Below are 18,831 nucleotides of genomic sequence, written 5' to 3'. Positions count from 1 at the left end.
AATGACGCAGTAAGCGTAAATGAGAATTAAGAGGGAATCTTGCTTGATCGAGCGTACAGATAAATAGCCGATTGGAAGCCATAGGAGAATCGAAGAGAACATAAGATGGGTGAGTACCAAGACGAGCGAGTGATAGGATTTGTTATAAGCTCCTGACAGAGAAGAGGTAATCTGACCGTCGTCGTCAGTTTATAAAGGACCACAGGAGAGAAACAGGGCGTTCTTTCTCTCGCTCTCGTTTCCTGAGAGCGATTCTCTATCCGCCCTTCTCTCTTCCGCCACACCATTCCTGAAGCACGTGCAAAGCGAGCGTTTCCACCATCCGGAAAATCGACGGTGATAAATACTCGCGGTAGCGTTCGTTGCCATTGTTGCTTGGATCCTCATCAAACAATGGAACGGATAGATAGGTAGAGCCGCGACTTGAATGCGATGGGAGGAAAATCGGTGCGCCGTAAATGTGCGTTTTACTCGTCCAAGACGTCGTTGCCTTTCCCCAGGAAGCGCTCTCTCAAGGAGACATCGATCGTGGCAAACCGTGCGACCACAACGAGAATGCCATCACAGAAATGCAAAGATGCATTTCAAGCCATTCGCTGCCATGATAGTTTGTTTCGTCTTAGAAATCAACAATCGCCATGAAATCTTATTTCCCGGAAATAAAACTTCTCCAAATTTAATTAATATTTTACAGGACAAGTTTAGCTTGTGCGAGAATCGTATTGAAATTTAATTTAAGATAAAACATAGATTTAATTTGTAATTAAAAAATCATATTTTAAATATTATTTAAAATAATATTGTTTAATTATTTAATTCCTAAGCTTGAAATTACACATGCAAAATACACAAGAATAATTTTATTACTTGTATAAATTAAATAGTAAATAATATTTCTTTTATACTCTTTCGATCTTTCGAATTTTATTTTAGTTTCAATCGCTTATATTACAAAAAAACCGGAAGAAAATCCATCCATTTCATGAAAACTTATTTTGAAATTCCCATTCTTCACAATGCCAAGACTTAATCCTTTCTTTCTATTTCATGCTTATTTACATTACACAAAGTTATGTCAGAGGCGGTCCGAAAAGCGACTTATCAGTGCTCTAGTAAATCCGCTGCTGATACAAAGATCCGCAAAAAGCCGAAACACGTCCTTTACAAACCAACAACATCCGGATCTCCGCTTCCATCCTTCGAAACTCTCCCGCCTCTTCACGAGCTTACACAAATCCTATCGCTTAGCTTAATCCCGTGGCCAGATTCACCAAACCTCCTGTTTTTCACCGCGATGGAAAAAATCTGCCTCCTTCCCTCGCTCCGTTCCATCGTTCCAATTTTTCTCGCGGTTCATCCACCTCGCCTTTATACATACCTAACTCGGTAACGAACCGCTTAGCATTTCTATAGGAGATCGAAAACGACGAGGGAATTGCGCATCCATTCGTCGTTCTCGCGTTACGAGCAAACTCGTCAATAACGCGGATTATATTGCTGTATCGAACGAATGAACGAGATACCCATAGTTGGTTGGCAAGCCGGGTATTTTCTTCCGTTAACCCTTGGGCGGGACGGGAAAATTGGCGCCGCGGGAAAATTGTAGCGTCATTACTTGTAGCAGCAACTTCCTTCGCGATATAACCCATTGTTGTCTAGAAGCAAACGCGCTTGCTCATGAGATCGGTGTTCGAAGAGCTTCTTCCCTTTGATGTTTACCCTCGTATTTTATTCAGAAATCATAAGATTACAATATAGGGACCGCAATAATAGCGTGAAAATTCATAATATTAATTTAATATAAAATAGATAAGTAAATTTTGCTTTTATATAATTCTTTGTTTTATATTTCCAAGTAGTTTTTTACAATTTTTTTATATGTTATTATTGCGTCAAAGTTTTTAATTACTAAAGATATGCTTTAAAAAAATATGAATTTGTATTTTTAAATTATGCTTTTATTTATCTTTCTCCGTCTTTAAAAAAAATAGATATCGATGCGAGTTATTTGGATCTCGATGCTACGCTAATAAATACAATGTAATAAATGTAATATGTAACGTACAATAAAAACAAATAATGAAAAATTAGCCGCACTAATATCGCAATCAACGCACGTATCAAAGTATCCGCATAAGTCTCGATGCTTCGAATTCTGAAACGTACATCGCGAGAAGCTTTAGTCGACTGTCCTGATCGAATCGGAGCAAGCTTTTTATACGGTTCTCCCGATGTACTTCGTCCGAAAGCGTGGCACGTCGCGGAATCGCCAAGGAACGTGTCCTCGCAATCCCATTGATGCACATAATGTGCTGAATGTGAGATATTCCGCAATCCATAAAGATGCGATTTTCGTAGAAGCTCGCTGCGATTTCCCGCGCGCGGCAATAAAAGCAATAGTTACAACGGTACGGGTCCGATCGAATGCCATTGAACATTTAATCGAGAATAAGAAGACCATTATTTCCTGTATGAATCCTACTGTTCCTCCTGCTTCAACTCCGATACGTATTTTTTTCCTTTACAGAGACCAAGTGGTATCGCGACGGTCATCATTGACCTCGCAATAAGGGGCTTATTCGTTGCACTCGCGATGGAATTTAGATAGCGACTGTAATGCCACTTTTAAATGACAATAAACGCTTGTTCTATCATACACAGAGACATAGATTATATTGCAAATATTTTCCGTTATATATTTCGCGAAAGGATTAAGTGAATTACTAGAGAACTAATTTTCCGATAAATGAAAACTTTTTCCAGTTTAACAATTCGATAAAAATTGCGTTTCAAGGCGTGCATTAAATAAATCTTAATTACTCTCGTCAAAAGTCTTCCATTGTTTCATCAAAAATTCATTTTTCTTGTTTAAATGTGTCACTTTTATTTTCTGTATCACTGACGCAAAAACTAACTAGATTCCATCTTAGAAAACAATTTACGTGATTTCAGCTATTCACGTGCACGATCTCTTTGGCAAAGGAATCAAATGCATGTCTGGCTCTGTCATCAAGACGAAATAAAAGAATCGCTAGAACGGACTGTATAAAATATAACGTATAGCTAAAAGTGCACAAAGCAAAATTTACGAACGCCATATTAGTTTAAATCATCACAAAGTCGAGTTTTGTAAGCGAATTATTTCGTTCTGCAAATTTCCAAACATCAAAATGCACGAACAAAAATATTTTTAACGAAGTCAAACATTCGTAAATCTACAAGAGCTTGTAGATCGTGCTAACACGATTTATTAAAAATATGTGAATAATAGGAAGTAATACATAGAGTTATTTTTTCTCTACCAACATTTTTGCCATACTTTTTCAATTTTAGCATTTCTAAAAGTGTAGTGATGCACAATAAATAATAATAAAATAATTAAGCAGTGAAGTTAATTCTTGGCGGAAAAAACAAAATCATCGCCAATATATAAGTTTGGGAAGTAAATTTTCGGTAAACTTTTGTCAATAAAAATGAGAAAAGTCTCAACGAGCATTCGCTCGACAATATTCTTATCGTAACATTTCCATAATCCGTTGAAAAGCGGATCACTCGAATCGCGAGCTTTACCGAGATCGATGCCTCAACGCCATATCAATTCGATTCATGCGAATATTTCGCCCGCGGATTCTGTCGCAACAGAAAGAGATCGCGTCAAACGGAAGGGAGGGGAAATATAATCTTGAAAATTCATCGATCTATATTCCACTTATATTCCAGGACTGCTAATATATAGTTCGTCGCATCTTTGATGTGTTCGCCATTCGCTACGGAAGTAGTTTCTTCCAGCTTATCTGCAAAGAGCAGTAGCGGATTTAGAAAACCTAATAGGGCGACACCGCGTCATGAATGCATATCCTAAATTTATTATCGCACGCATGGAATCATCAGTTAATTAATTTATTTTTTTAAATTTAGACATTAATTAATTTTTTTTTAAATTTAGACATTAAACACTTTATTATCAAAAAAAATAAATCTGAAAAGATTTAAAATAATGGAAACTCGACTAACTAATTATATAAAAATAAAAATAAAATATATAATAAAACTATACGTCTAAAAAAATCATTATCATATTTAAAACGATTGCAGAAAATTTCTTTTCTGAAAAACAATAGAAACAATTTGTCTTTGTCTCCTAAAAAGAATCAGAACAGTAAAGAGAAATAAACAGCAAAGGGAAAAAAAACAAAAAGCAAAACGTTCTATTTTTTTGACATTTTTTTCATTTTTAACTTTTTCTGTCCTCGCGTGCAACACTATGGTCCTGACAGAAAGTTCGCAAACTGAAAGGGACAAGAGCAGAATTTATATTAGGATGATATGTCCTTGTTCATCTTGCGATAATTACGCGCTGCGAGTGAGCGAACAAACGAAAGAAACGGCGGGGGACACGTGCCCCGCTGTTCCACTGTTGCTATATCCACTACTGGTAAATAGAAAGCGACCACGAATCCAATCCGCCCTCCACCCCTGCCCCTCTCTCAACGAGGCATCCTTCTGTAACTCTTCTCGCGGCTTCATCCTTTCCCCGTGAGCGCCCCGCTGTGAGTGAGAATTGAATTGGCAGCGACTCAAAGTGCGGCAGAAGCATTCAAAAAAGGTTCATAGAGAGAGAGAGAGAGACATAGTGGATATATATAACACGCGCAGTGTAGATAAGGCTTCCTTTATCATTGCATTATTTAACGCTGACTTTTCGCACGTGTTTTTATTAAAGCAACATTTATGAAAATAACGACAATTAATATTATCAGAAAAATATTTGTAGTGAATATTTTTTTTCTGTTTGAATTTGATCTGTTTTATAAAAAGTAAAATTCATCTCATGCAACTAAAAAAATGTCTAGTCAATAATTATTTAAATATCTCAAAGTCCTTTTATATCACATTTCAAAACAATAAATAACAATACAATAAACAATATGTTTTTTAAAAAAATAACCGAGTATAACTGTGCAAATCGAATGCACGCATTGCATGTAAAATATTTCTGTTTGTATCTTATATGAAAAGTTATTTACTGAAAGAATATGCTATAAAAAATTAAACATGAAAAATTGAAAAAAAGGAATAAAAAATCTTTTCGATAAAATATATTTCCGGTAACGTAATATCATCAATTATCATTTCTTTTTCAATATATCTCTTCTCATCGATTTTTAATTTTAAAGAATCAAATTCACTTATATTTTACCGAAACGTGAATTTTTACACTGCAAAAAAATATGTAAAATTACATGAGCAATAAGTATAAAAGCAATAAAATTATACAATAATTAAGAAATGTTATACTTTTGTTATTAAATATAATTCTGTAATATTTTTTATAGTGTATAAATCAATTAATCAAAAATCATTATTTTCGTTTTCGTTATCTGTCACATGCATCAATCATTTAAATTAAGAGTCTTTATGCTAAAATTCTGATAACCAATTTTCAAGAGAGCTTACAAGCAACCGAAAAAAAGATAAAAAACTTCCGCTAGATTTCTAATGATTATAGGGCCTTATATGTTCGATTGAAGCTTATATGTTTGATTGAGGGTGCTTGAGAAATACTATATTGAGAGGCTCCGATTATTTGAGTTCATGGGAGAACTAAGGCATATTTGATATCCTTTTTCCGAGAGAAATATTACAATAGTCACGTTATTGATTGCGAATAATATTCTTGTCCATTTGCAAAGTTTGCCTTTGGACAGGAAAATGAATGACACCAAAGCAATAATATTAACTGAAATATGCCAGGACTGTAATTATTTGAACAAAATTTAGATAATCTTTTGAATAAACATAAATATTTATGCAATAACGGATATTATGCAATACGATAGAAATAATATGCTAACGGATGACATATGATATATGAATAATACATGCTTGTAATTATATCATTTGCATATAAATGGATTTACATTACTTTCAATTCACTTTCATATTTGCCACTTATAGAGAGAGATTGATACAACATAAATTAAACGAAAAAGTAAAAACTTTAATTGCAAAAAGTGCAATTATATATAAATATATATAAAAGTGCAATTATATATAAATTTATACAATTGTTGCGTCAAATAAATATTTTTAATTTTTCAATATTTGGCTTATGAGTTAATTTTTTTTATATCAAATAAAAAGTATATATTTATTGTCTAATATCAGAGATATTAAATAATAAAAACTTTACAAAAAGAATACGCGTTAATAATAAATGTAATACATCCAAAAATCTATTTTTCTGCTACATTATTATTATAAAATACACAATTTATCGATTCGTTCATAATTCATTCGTATTCTCCAATGAAACAAATTATGTATAAACGGATTAATTGGCGATTCAGGATCGTTAACGTTTCCGTCATTATCAAAACTTCGATTATTGCGGTGGCGAAGTGGTCAATAGTTAAACGATAATTTGACATGCCATGCCGAGTGAGTTCCACCTATCCACGGATAAATTAGCAACAAAAACATGAACATTTGCTATGCATCCAACACCGATCTATGTTTGATCAATCGATCGACGCGCGTCGATTCGATGCGCGTGTAAAAGAACGAAGCATTACGTCGACATTCATAGTCAGCAGGAAATGAAGCATTTATCGATCGTTATACATGCACGTATGTGCCGCTAATATTACGCAATTATTACGGGCGTGATTGCAAAAGATCAATCGCGTACGAACGAGAAATTATAATAGAAACTCGTATCTGATCGAGCTCATGGCTTGTGCGCGAAAAAATGTGAAGAGAGAGAAAAGCGTACGCTATTTTAAAATATATGTCTCTAAATACTTCTTTCTCGATAAGAATTTCTGCTGCAAATAAATTCCGTCTCTATATTTCGCCAATTTCTATTATATTTTATTCGTATTATTCAACTTAACTTGGTATTTTTTATCGAGACAGATAGTCGGCACCCACACACCGCATCAACACTATAAATCCGAAAATAATAAATCCGAGGCGCAACAAATATCGGGAGGAGCTCAAGTATAAAACGCCACACGGATTTTCGAAGAAAAATAAATGGCAGGCATTGTCTCAAGAACAAAATCCTCGAGAGAAAACGTTATCCACTATCGCGGAAATAAAGCTCGCGCGATCGTTGCCAAACCGGTAGTCGAATTTCATGGATGCAGCTAGAACGACAAATCCGCATTCCTAACTGAATTTGCAATCCGCTGCAACATTTTTACTTGCATGAAATAAAACTGGTATTTTTCGTTTAATTTTGTATTTTTTATTTCACTTCAGACACGTAATCTATATCACTTTGGAAATAGAATTGATTTGATTTTTTATTAGCTTAAATATTAATCAATTTTGATACTTCATTTTTTATAAAAATGATCATCCTATCGTAACAAATATTTATTAGTAAAAAGTTCATTAACATTGATACTTTCAGTTGCATAAAAAGGTAACATTATGCAACACACATTCTACATGTACGTCATGAATCCTTTAGTATATAATATAGATAAAATTGTAAATCTCTCGTGGAAACAATCTCTATACATTTTTATTAATTTAGTGAGAAAAATCTCTAATGAAAATCGAGCGCATAATTAAAATCTTAATATAGCCAATAGCAGCGCTTTGCGAAGGCTGCGCTTTTGGAATCACGAGCGCATTTTTCGCGTGCACTCTGTGCTTCATTTCGTTTCATTTACTATTCATAAGAGCATCGCACCCGCGCCCGGGGCTCTTGCAAATATAAACGCCGAACTATAGGCCCTCTCTCTCTCTCTCTTTCCTTTTTTTTATCTCTTTTTTGAACGTGCCTCTATCTCCGCAATCTTTATTGTTATTTCGTGTGTCTCTTTTCATTCTAAGTCTACACCTGAAGACTGAGTTCTGTAGAGTCTACTAAAGTCTACTTCTATTTAATAATTGAAAAAGTACGTGCGGATAAGAAAAAAAACCTTCTTAATTAGAGAAAATAATGAAAAACATAATATTCCTATTATTGTTACACAATATTCTACAGATTTTACATCACATATAAAGTTTTATTATATTTTTATAGAATATGAAGATTATATTGATATTTAATATTAATAAACGTGTGAGACAATTTAAATCGGAAAAATATATTATAAACGTGCACATTTTTTAAATTAAAAGCAAAATACAACTGATTTAACATAACAATGTCGCAAAAATATTTTCTCGGAATGTGCCATCGGAATATATTAAAAATATGTTATTTAATTATAAAAGTAATTCTTTATTATTGCATGGATTTTTAAAAGCATATTCTATATATAATTTAAAATCAATTTCTTTCTCGACAAATCTATTCTTGGCAATAATAATTTTTGAATAATTAACAATTAAAAAGTAAGATACTTCCTCTACAAACTAAGCTTGAAAGGTACAAATATATAACCAAATTATATTCTTAGTTTACATATTTAATTTCACACAAATAGACTTTAACAGAATTTTAATTTAAAGTTTTGACGTTTCATATGTAAGATATTTAAAAGTTGATTTTTTTTTAAATTCTTCAATTTCCAATATCTTTGTTGAGATAAAGATCGACTCCAAATTAAATAAAACGTGCTATTAATCGATATGATCCTAATAAGACATTCTATATAATATCGGGCAAAATTGCTGTTATACGAGGATTTAGACGGGCGTTTCGTTCAAAGTACAATCAAGTTCCTAAGCGCTATTCTAGACGAACGGCGAAGCTTCCAGGTAGCGACTTAATTGACGGCTAATTAGGCGGAACTTTCATGGACCATTAACCGAGAGACGTCTACTTCTACGTGCGATTCCCATGGACATTTAATGGTAATATATTAGATTTGATGTTTTGCGAATAATCATGGGCATCCTGGCAGTTCCCATCGTGAGACACATCTTGTCCTAATGACGAAGGGTTTAACATCGCTGTAACTATCTGGACTAATTGACTATCAAATCACATATTGCCACGCATAGAGAATCTCGCGGTATTCTATGTGTATACAGCTTCGGGAAGCCGCAAACTGTGAGAGTTGCTTTCGCACGTGACCACAGAATATGAATATACTAAATATAGTCGACGCAAATAATTATGTATAATCAATGTACGATTACATAATTATGATTGCAATTTTGACATGTGCGTAACGTAAAAAAATTACAATTTAATAAAGAAGAAAGTAGGCGACTCTTTGCACAGATGTAATTAAAAAGCTAATTATAATAAGTATACGTGAATATTTAATAACACGTTAATTCTGCATTGCTGCTGCATTAATCTTTAATTATTTATACATATGACAAAAAAAAATAAATATCATTTTATATTGTATATAAATTTTATATATATTTTCTCGTTATATTTTTTACGATTTTATTAATATAAAAAAAATAATTAAATAAAAAAAGAATTAATCAAATGGATAAAGAAAGCCTCATCAAATATTTGCAGTATATTTTTCCAATATCATTGTAACTTCCGTTATATTAATATCACTGTAAATACACACTGGGAAAAATATAGCGATTAAATCTCTTTAGGAAATTTCATGCAAATCACGTACGAGACTAATCTCGGCGATAAAAATTGCAAATATGCGTTTAAAGAAATATTAATAAAAGATTATTATATCTTTCCGGAGCAATCGCGTTTTTCAACACAAACTCTAAGGTATCCTTTTAGCGCGATCGGGATTATCCGGTCGTTCAGGCGAGATAACTCGCTTTTCATCGGTTTTCATAGACGGGACACTCCCCGGCGAATGCTCGCTCTTCGGGTCATGCACAACGAGAGCGCGTAGAGCTCGCTCCGTTTATTAGAACTTTGTAAAGGTCGCTGCCGTAGCTCGCCGTCTCATCAACGCGTGACGTGATAAACGAGCGCAGCCGTCACGTGAAAGACGCCCCCGCCGGCCCGTCGTCGTCGTCGTCGTCGCTCGGAGCTCCTCGCAGCACGAACAAGTAAAGGAGGTCCCGTGAAACTTCACCGACATAAAGAGCGCGCGCGCCACAGGAACAGTACAATTTCCGCCCACGTCTCGCCCGCGCTTTTCATGAAGGAAACGTGAATGACGACGGCCACGAAGGAACATTCGGCAAAAAGAAAGCCGGTTGCGCTTCCGCCTTGCATTACGGTAATCATAACTGTAATGCGCGACACAGCGTGTTGCGAAAGTGCGTGTCATATCCCGAAGCGAACGAATGCAAGCTCGCAAACTCAGTACTTTTATCATGTTTATTTAAACAATTTTTATATCGCGGAAAACATACAAAGAATTATACAAAGAATTTTGTATGAGTTGAAAAGAAAATTTCAAAAATGAGCAATGTTACGTGTGCTAAATTAATCGAAATATTTTATCGTGTGTTAACGTCAAAAAATTCATTACAATACAATTATTTATTAAATCGAATTTTTATTGGTCATGCAATTCGCGAAATATTTTCGATAAAAATATTTCGTCTCGATAAAAATATGTTAATGATCAACAGAATTAACCCGTAGAAATTATTAAAAGCGATATCGATCGTCAATAAAATATCTTATCTCTTTGTTCTCTTGTCGTTCTGCAATAATTCATAAACAGCCCAGCTGTTTCCCTGCTGGGAACCGATGGCACAATGTATCATTTGCGGTAATTCTATTATATGCGGTCAATAACTTACCACCAACAGATGACCTATTAATACATTATTCCTCTTTAATTATACATTAGTTCGTATGTGTGCATCATTAAAACGTTGCAAATAAACAAAGAAATTACTACTCGATAATTGCTGCAATTAAACGATTAAAATTCGTTCAACTTCAAGAAGAAAAAAATATCGCTTATCATAAATCAAAATAATGGCTACAAAAACACTAAATCAGTGTGGTACGTTCAAACAAAAGCAAAATTTACCTTGAAACAATAAACTAAAATTACATTCAAAAAATAAAATGAACTGCATATTAAAAAATAAAATGCATTCATAAGTTTTACTATCGGTTTTGTATCAATTTTCTATAAGTACGATTACGCCGAATTATGTAATTCTGTCAAATAGTTTTTGACAAGAAGAATAGATTGTTACAAACATGTCTGCATGAGATCATGTAAAATGCAAAGAGAAGATGAGCGCTCCAAGGCATTTCATACAAAGTGCCTCAAGGGTCGCGTACTTTCTTTTGTCAGCAAGTGCCTCGGCGAATTTCGAGTAAATTTTTCCTCAACATAAATTTCTTTGGACATTAGTTTTCACCATCATAGTTCTTTTTTTCATTTTTAATATTAACTATCTAGTTGACGTTGAAACTATAATTTTTTTAAGCAAAGCTTACTTGCGAGATTCAATTAAAAAAATATTTTGAGTATCCCAAATCTTGCTTTCAAATCTACAAGTTGCTCCAAAATCTTTTAATTTTTAAAATTTAAATTGCTTCTTACTTAATATTAATATCTCAAAGCAGGAACTAAGCCACTAAGAACAATAATATTTCTAATATGAAAGACTATTAATCTTGCATGAGAAGAAACTGATGATCTTAGCCCTACTTTCTCTAAAATTTCACGAGAATAATAAAGGTGAATCCATAAATGCTAAAATAATATTATTGCAAGTAATATTATTAAAATATATTATACACGCAATTTTTTAAATTATAAATGTTTTAATTTTCACACTACAATATTATCAGCTATAAATACAATTTTATTATTCTTTTCATTTCTCGTTACAAACATTTTATCTATATAATATAATTCTCTTTTTTTCTCTCAAATAATACATATATAATTATCACAGTAATAAACAAAAAATATTTTTAAAATATTTTTAAAAAGAGGGACAGAGAAAGAAAAATTTCCAAGATATACATATATGAGGAAGGATAGAGAAGGAAATCTGTATATTTTTTTATGTAAAGCTACAAAATAATCATTACGTAAAAGAATAATAATTCCCTAGCGCGGTCACTCGCAGAGAGAGATTAACCGCGTACAGGTGTGAACGCATCTTAATATTTCCGACGATGAGTCTGGTTCGCGGTACGGTTCGCGGAGAAAGTGCAGCTCGAGGCAACATCGAGGCGCAAAGTTCACCGGGTCCATCGTTAACCATGTTCGTGGAACGGTGAAACTTCGTAACTTACCGGCAGCAAAGTTCCATCGAGAGCGAACTTTTCGCATCCGAGAATCACTTTGTGTGCGCGGCGCCGGCTTTTCCCTTTGAAAACGCGCACGCAAGAAAGAAAGAGAGAGAGGGTATGTCGGTTTGTTCAACGTAACTGCTACTCGCCAAACACATTTGCCATTTCGTCGGCTGAATTTTCATTGTTTGCATAGCCACGTTTGTTACTTTGGTCGTGCGCGAAGTTAACGAATCGAACTTCCATCTCTTATTTTTGCAAGACACGTCGCGCTTCAAAGAAGAAAACACTTTCTGTGCTACGCGGGTCTACTCACGTCTATTTTTTCTTTTTTTCTCGCGACAACGTATCGACAGAAAAACAATAAAAATTAATTTATTAGAAACATTTAAAATAGTAATATAAAATACTGTAAAATATATCTTTTCTGATACATGTAAATTTTCCTTTATGCTAAATATAAAAAATATTGTCAGTATGAAAATTAGTGTTTTGTCTTGTTTAACATAACACAAATGTAATTATACATCTTAAAAGTATCGCAGTTTAAATTCGCTTAATAAATAAACCGGAATATTTACGTTTTATTGCGTAATTTTTTAAATAATTTTTAAAATCCATGTCGAAACAATAAATTTTTGATTAATAATCTCTTTTTATACAGCTAAACAATGATAGAAATGATATTCACATCTGAAAAACATTTTCTTATATTTTTTTTACTAGTAAGAAAGTATAATTATACTTATGTTGTGTTAAATAAAACATTAATATTCATACTTTGACAATATTCTTTCTTCCAAACTGACAATACGAACCATACATCAAGTACAATCTCAAAAATGAATCAATAAATTTACATTTCCTTCCTCGAGATTGCATTTTTATTTTCAATCACGGACAAAATCGGGACAACTGCCAACAAATCGCCATAACTTACAATTTTGAGTGTTGACATAGAACCGCGAGTTGCTGGTTTTATTTCTCCTTATACATGTACATTTATGCATAGCATGTAAGAGTATCATATATTTATATTAAATAATAAATTTATCATATTTTTGTTAAAAACTAAACCAATAGGTATCTCTTTTATATAAAATTATGCTAATGAAAATTACAATTTTATCTTAATACATTCTGTTATTTTCTGATATTCTATTTCAAAAAATCTTTAATTAAATTCATATCTCTGCCATTTATTAATTTACATCATAGTTTCCACACATTAGAAAACGCAGAATAATTCGCGTTTCGCAAAGTTTGCGCAAATTTCGAAAGCAACTCCCTCGATAAAATAATCCTCTCGCTCAGCACTCTCGGTGGAGATTTATCCGCTAAAATTAGTGCGGTTAAAACGCGTAGCACCGCCGTAACGATTACAGAAGCGATTACGCGGATCTCTCGCTATGCAATTGGTACCACTCATTTCCTGCGGGGATGACGGCACTCGGTGTGCGAATTTACCGTGTACACGTAACGGAAGATAAATATGCCAGTATAACTTCGCCGTACAAGCCAATTTGGCAACGAAATGTCATTAGAGAGCGACGTATGTAACGGCGTTAATTGTAATGCCGGTGCGAGAGCGAACGGTGATTCGCTATCACGATTAGTATGTGTAAGTAAACGTAAGACACATTGATCGTCACGGTCAGTATATTCGCAAGATCAATGTTACATCAAAAGTTAAACGTCTAACTTGACTCTTTACTGATTTGCCGTCTCGTGCCGAGTATCTTGACATTTCTTCGATTAATAGAATGCATACGTAAATATTTTTACATCAAGCAATGCATTGATATTAATATTATATGTTTCGAATCAACATAAACACACATGATCGAGAACCAATATAAATAAATAAAAATACAATTATGTCCATTAGTATTGCAAGTTGTATTTAAAATTAAATTTAGGCAATTAATTTTTGTATATAATAAATAGCGAATAAAATTACAAACTTTTTACTTTAGTAGAAATTTATATCTTTTCTATTATATATTTTCATGATTAAAGACTTTTGCTTACAGCAAAAAATTTAACTTCAATTTCCAATTTGATATTTCAATTCTTCTACAATAATGCATCGCATTGATATACGTTTTGTGTTTGCATAATTTCCAATCAGAATAGATAAGAGGAATAATTTTCCATTTCAATGAAAAGAAGACATTGAAAAGAGGAACGCTGCCATGTGTCTTCTATAGTCTCTGCACTGCGTCTTATTATAATTTATCGAAAGAAATTTGATAAGATAAATGTATATTCAATTCATTTCTCGTTCGTATAACACGAAGCATAATATTAATATTAATGCATCGCAGCTGAGGAGTAATTCAAATCGTGCAGATAACTCCCAGAAACTGCTGACAGAGAGGGTCAGGAGTATAAAAGTGTGTCACCAAATAATGTACTCATCTCATTTAAAATCAATGAAATTAAAATAACAATCACACATACCATTCTAACACGATTTTATTAATATTTAACTTAATTAATAATTTATTAATATAATTATTAATATTATTAATTATTATTAATAAATTAATTTTATTAATATTTAACTTAAAATTTGACGATATTTACACATAGTGATCGTGGAAATTAAAATTATAAATATGGAACAAAATTTAATTTTATATTTTACTTTATTTCATATAATCTACCTATAAAATGTTATTCATTGTTATCATTGTTTTCATTGTTATCATTGTTATCATTGTTATCATTGTTATCATTGTAAAGTATCACAAAGATAAAATATTAAAAAGATATTTAAAAATCATTAAAAAATATTTGTAAAATTATTAATTAATAAATTATTTAATTATCTCAAAACAAAAGATAATTTGGGATATTTTCTAAATCACATAATATAATACATATATTAATTTTTTATTTAAAAAATAGTTTAAACTAATCAAAAAAATTATTAATAATAAAAATGGCCTGCACACACATGTATTTATAATTGTATTCCTATTATCCACTAATTAGACTATAGGTGAACATGTCATTGATAATTACCATCCACATTAGAGAGCACGATTATCTAACGTACGATTATCTAACATACGATTTATCGATACAATAATTCGAGCTAAACGCATTCGCGTGATCTGCCATTATGGCATCTCGATGCACAATTATATCCCAAACTTAATCTTAATTAATCGCGGGCATTAGAGGGCATACGTGCGATTAGGTCGTGGGATTGTTGTGCAGTTTATCAATGGAATGTGCCACTCCGAACCGTTTGTTCTCGAGACAGAACTTTGGATCCGCATCCGGTCTTTCTTCGACACTGTGCACGGAGCACTTTGCTAGATTAGAATAAACCGATGCCATCGATGTCTTTATTCGCAGTCACCTAAAACTGTCGACCCTTTTTCGCGCCAAGAGATATATCTTTATGACCGTGACGTTACAGACTTATTTTATAGAAAATGGCATTACTTGAACTTTGATCGTAATATATAGCGAATATTGCACCGCGTTGATATATCAGCACCCAACGAATAGAGACGTGACTGAATAATGTCACGTATGATTTAATAGATAATAGACATTCAAGGCAAAAAAACACATTGCTATACATCATTAATAATTATCATTTTCGATTAAAATATAGTCTATCCAAAAAGAACCTATTGTAGTAACGAATAAAAAATCACGAAATATTAATCACTTTTATCGAATCGATATTACGTAATGATAATAAGTTTCAATAAAACGTAAGCAAAAATTTGTTTCAATTACTTGATTTGATTTCAATATCGAGACAAAATATTCCGCAAATATACCAAATAATTTTGCTTTTATATTTCTTATGTTCTTGTATGTTTTTCGCGTAAGGTATAAATATCCACAGCATCCGCGGAATTCATAAAGCTTTGAAAGAACGAGCCGACTACCACCGCAATAATCGAAAATATTCGCACCTGCCTGCGTATCTCGTATGCGTTCCTGTATCTATATTGCTTATGGATTAGGCGAAATATATGGGTGGCGAAACACACGTTATTGCCGGCGCGTAGGGTAACGTGATAGTTCTCATGGTCGAATTGCTCGGATGCTTCGAGTTCCTGGAAGGCGGTCCGATACGTGGAATTCGGTTTAGGCGATGCCTTAATGGCGATCTTACCCCAAGTATATATATTCTAATATGCACATATAAGCGGTTAACACATTACGGAACCGCAGGTGAATTTGATTCGAGGGGAGGGGGGAGGGGGGCCCGGCGCGTGAATCGATTCGCGGCAATTGATTATCGCAGCGTTTCCTCTCGCACTCGCTCGCATAATGGAGATTCCCCCATCCCGTCGAGATATTTCCCGCCGACAAGATTTACCTTGCTCGGCTCTTACCAAGCTACGGGAAAATGCGCTATGGAGAGACGGGAGATTAATTCGTTTATCCGGTACGTACGAGCGTCGTGACGGGAAGTAGCGACGTTAAAAAAATGCGTCGAGGAATACCTCGCGATGTTACAACAATGACATTCTTTCGAAATACAACTAACTTGACTCGAAGATTAAACGAGTTTGTTTCTACTGACACTCCGATTTGCTCGATTGCGCAATATCAGAAAATATTCATTTATAAATTTATTCTACAATTAAGAAAAAAAAAATAATTAAAAAAGTGGAAATAAAAATAATTTAGAAATTGCGAATATTTAAAGTGGCAAGAAGTTATTATTGTTGAAGAGTGTGATTGTTATTAAAATAATGTATCGAGAAATATCTGATTACAACAATGACATTCTGTCGAAATACAATAACTTGACGATTGAGTTATTTCGATAATTCATTTCTACTAGTATTCTACTAATATTCTGATCTTCGCTCATACATGTGTGCAATATCAGAAAATATTCATTTCTAAATTTATTTTACAGTTAAGAAAAAAAATTATTAAAATTATTCAAAATAGTGGAAAATTATCAAAAAAATAGAAAATAAAAATAATTTAGATTTCATATTTGTAGATGTGTTTCGAAACGCAAATATTTACATTTGCAAAAAGTTATTATTGTCCAATCGATTGCGATTGTTGTTAAATTGTAATCGTATTTATATCCTATATAATATAAGATTCTATATATAATATAAGATCAATTTTTCATGTTCTATTTATAATTGTTGCAATTGTGATTTATATTTTATAATATAGAGTAAATTATTATGTTTTATTTCTAATTGCTAGATACATTTTATCTATTCAGAGACTGAGAGAGAAAAATAATTGAATATAATCTGTCCAGAGACTGAGAGAGAAAATAAATTAAATAACTAGAATAAAATTAAATTATAATTTCTAATAATTAGAATAAGAGAAGATTATAAATAAATGTTACCATTATGAAAATAAAATATAAATAGAATATTTTTATCATACATTCTATCAAATTGTTAAAAAGAAAACATGTAATAAAAAGAAAAAATAAATATTGTTTTTTGAAGATTATATTAATATAATCATTATCTCTCTGACTTTATATTGTTCGATTAATTTTTATTTTTCTATATTACTATTTCATTATTATATTATTAAATATGATTCTTAAAATTTTTAAATATATCTGTTTATTTATTGTATTCTTTTGAAAAGCAGTTTATATTTTTATATTTATTTTTTCTAAGCACTTATATTTAATATTGGAGCTATAATCTGATGCAATTACTAGATTCATAATCATTTTGAACATTATACTTTGTAGATAACAGAAATATGCAAATCATTAATAATTACAACCGTTTATATGATAACAGCAAAACAATAACGTCATCGCAATGCGCATCGTAAAAACGAAAACTACGCTTTTAAGTAAGACTATACATTAACGAGCTCGTTAACGCGACGAAGAAGTTTAAATAAAGAGATAAAGCGAGTCGAGTGCATTGATAACGACGGTCCGAACGCAAAAAATAGAATTTGCGAAATAAAACTGCTGCTGTTCTATGGTAACTGAGCAAAAGTTGCAATAATAAGAAGTTAAATACATTAAAGCAAATACATTAGTCAAATTCATATATTTTGTATATACAGAATATTTGTAATTTTTATCATGCATATTCTTTAAATTTTAATTTTATTTTTTATCAATTTTTATTCATACATTAATTTCGCAGCAGCAATTATGTTTAATATTGTAAATAATTGAGAATAAAAATTTCTTGTACAAGCTAAAGTTTAATTAAGCAATAAAGCTTGTTAATGATTCAAATTCAAGTGGACTTTGCAAAATTTTAATAGGATTTTATGAATATAGAAATACTAAAGATGCTCTTCACGATTTCTTTCAAAAGAAAGAAGTCGTATTTTTTTATTCTTATATACAATTTATATATAAAGAGAAGAATAATGTACGTATATTTATATCTACGTAAATAAGCGTTGTGTTAAAATACGTGTCCATTTACATTCTATCTCTTTTTTTGCGATTATTGTAAATATTTGCTTATACGATCCTAATGGAACCAAAAAACTAAATTAAATAAAAATTTTATTTCTTATTTCACTCGAAACATCGCATTCGGATAATTTCAAATTTAAGCTTTAATATAAATATAAAAAAATATACTTTGCAATTTTAATACAGATATAAAAAAATGCCTAATTAAAAACGAGCTAGTAAAAATTGATATTAATTAGGATTAGGATCGTGCGAATCGAGAAAACGAGAAATCGCAAAGTACGATAGTAAT

At 32.0% G+C, this 18,831-nt stretch overlaps 1 protein-coding gene across 9 annotated transcripts in view; it reads right to left on the bottom strand.

Moving 5' to 3' along the window:
* Positions 1–18,831, bottom strand: part of LOC145965350 (venom dipeptidyl peptidase 4) — a 326,742-nt gene that overhangs the window by 260,422 nt on the left and 47,489 nt on the right. The gene's annotated exons all lie outside the window — the stretch shown is intronic.

The sequence above is a fragment of the Camponotus vicinus genome, unplaced genomic scaffold, assembly GCF_025532165.1.
Source record: "Camponotus vicinus isolate PSW18456_S1 unplaced genomic scaffold, iyCamVici1.0 SCAF_14, whole genome shotgun sequence".
Classification (NCBI taxonomy): domain Eukaryota; kingdom Metazoa; phylum Arthropoda; class Insecta; order Hymenoptera; family Formicidae; genus Camponotus; species Camponotus vicinus.
Note: the sequence above shows the minus strand (reverse complement) of the source record. Positions and strands in the feature narration are given on the sequence as shown.